Genomic DNA, 2,370 nt, shown 5'->3' on the forward strand with positions numbered 1-2,370 from the left:
TAGGAGTCAGGGATTTGTGAATAGTGGGGCATTTTCAAGATGGCAAACTGTAATTGGTGGAGTGCCATAGGGATCAGTGCTGGGGCCATAATTATTTACAATATATATTAATGACTTGGATAAGGGAAATGAATGTAACTCTTTCGAGTACAAACCTGTTTCCATCTGTTTCAAATGAAGTTACATTGTTTCACAGTTTGCCATTGTGAGATTTGAACTCTTGATACTCTTTTGAGTAAACCTGTTTCCATCTGTTTCAGATGAAGTTACATTGTTTCATAGTTTGCCATTGTGAGATTTGAACTCTTGATCTTGGGGTTACAAACCCAGTACCATAACCACTTGGCTATTTAAGCCAAGCCATAATTTCTAATGTAACTCTTTTGAGTACAAACCCGTTTTCCATCTGTTTCAGATGAAATTACATTGTTTCATAGTTTGCCATTGTGAGATTTGAACTCTTGATCTTGGGGTTACAAGCTAAGTACCATAACCACTTGGCTAGTTAGGCCAAGCTTTTAAACGTTTTTAATCAATGAGTGATCAACACTCGTTTCAACAAATACAATAAAGCAACATTCCCTGACCGGGAATTGAACCCAGGCCGCGGCGGTGAGAGCGCCGAATCCTAACCACTAGGCCACCAGGGAATGTACTATCACCAAGTTTGTGGATGACACAAAATAGGTGGGAAGGCCAGGGTGAGGATGACACAAAGTGCAGAATTTTCTGCCTACCAGGTGGGCGGGCCCGACCCAATCTCCGGCGGGCGGGGAGCCAATCCCCACCGGAGAAGCGGGCCCCGCCGCTATTTTAAGTGGGCGGGTTAATTAAGGCCGGTGGGGCCCGCCCACCCATCAAGGTCAAAATTCTGGCCATAGAATACTGTGAACATTTTTGGCCTCCTTATCTAAGGAACGATAGTGGCAGTCCAGAGAAAGTTCGCTAGGTAGATCCTGGGTATGGAGGGATTTTCTTATGAAGAGAGGTTGAGTAGGCCTGTACTCATTGGAGTATGGAAGAATGAGAGGCGACATTATTAAAACGTTTAAGATTCTTAAGGGGCTTGACAGGGTATATGCTGAGATGTTTTTCCCCTTGTGGGAGAGTCTAAGACCAGAGGGCATAATCTCAGATTAAGGGCTTGCCAATTTAAGGCAGAGGTGAGGAGGAATTTCTTCTCTCAGGGGGTAGTCAATCTGTGGAATTCTTTACCACAGAGGGATGTAGAGGCTGAGTCGTTAAATATATTCAAGGCTGAGATAGACAGATTTTTAATCAGTAAGGGAATCAAAGGTTACAGGGAAAAGGCAGGAAATTGGAGTTGAGGATTATCAGATCAGCCTTGATCTCATTGAATGGTGGAGCAGGCTCAATTGTCTGAATGGCCTACTTCTGTTCTTATGTCTTATGGACTTGTGGTCTTATGGTCTCACATCCCCAACTGTTCATCCACCACTGACACTAATCCTCACCATTTTGCAATTCCATGCCTCTCCTTCATAATCGCTGTCAATAAACACTCTCCCTCCATCCATTCAATACATTCTATTAATTTCATTCACAAGTGTCTCCTTTCCTTAGGAGAACGGACCACAGGAAACAAGGGTGACGCGGACCACCGTATGTAGCCCAGCACAGATCTCACAACTAACAAGTGCAGATGACAAAGTATTCGGCATCACTGGAGCCATGGTGTGAGAGATAGAGAAATGAGGCCCTCTCAGCTACCTGGTGACAGAATTAAATATCAGATCGCAAATGAATACAACACTCACTCATGCTGATTTGATGTCAATAGCGAGCGAAATATGATCTTAGGTGCATAATGATAATTTAAAAAATTTTACCTTAACAACTCTAATTCATGTCTTTAATCACCCAGAGGGCCTGCAAGCATTCTGCAGGAGGTGATTCCGGAGAATAACGATAAGCCCTTAAGGAGGTAACTCACTTTGATAATGCCGCATTATAGGATTCATTCAAACCATGCAGGCAGCTCAGATAATAACACCTTGATGAGACCAAGCAGGAAGGCAGTTGGGTTTTGACTTGGAAAATTTCTTTCATTTTTGAACCGCTTAAATATTATTTCTTTCCACCACTATTCTGTCCCGCCCATTTTTGATTGCTGCTTGTCAAGTTGCCTTTTCACTTGTGATGAATGGTAAGATATGAATTGACAATGATCAATGGGGTTGGCGGGGGTGCGGTGGGGGTTGCTGGGGGTGTGAACTGTGAAAAGTACTCGATTATTTGCAGGGCTACTTTTTTGGGGGGAAGGCGGGAGGGGAGTGGCGCAAAAGAGGTTTTTACACCTACCTACCTGATGGGTGGACTGGTTGAACCTAAGTGAGCCTCATAATTTTG

The 2,370-nt window shown here is 43.6% G+C and overlaps 1 non-coding gene across 1 annotated transcript; it reads right to left on the minus strand.

Moving 5' to 3' along the window:
* Positions 1–578: 578 nt before the first annotated feature.
* Positions 579–650, minus strand: trnae-cuc. Its single transcript has one exon. It is a non-coding gene; the product is annotated as a tRNA-Glu (tRNA).
* Positions 651–2,370: the final 1,720 nt, after the last annotated feature.

The sequence above is a fragment of the Carcharodon carcharias genome, chromosome 1 (genome assembly GCF_017639515.1).
Source record: "Carcharodon carcharias isolate sCarCar2 chromosome 1, sCarCar2.pri, whole genome shotgun sequence".
NCBI lineage: Eukaryota > Metazoa > Chordata > Chondrichthyes > Lamniformes > Lamnidae > Carcharodon > Carcharodon carcharias.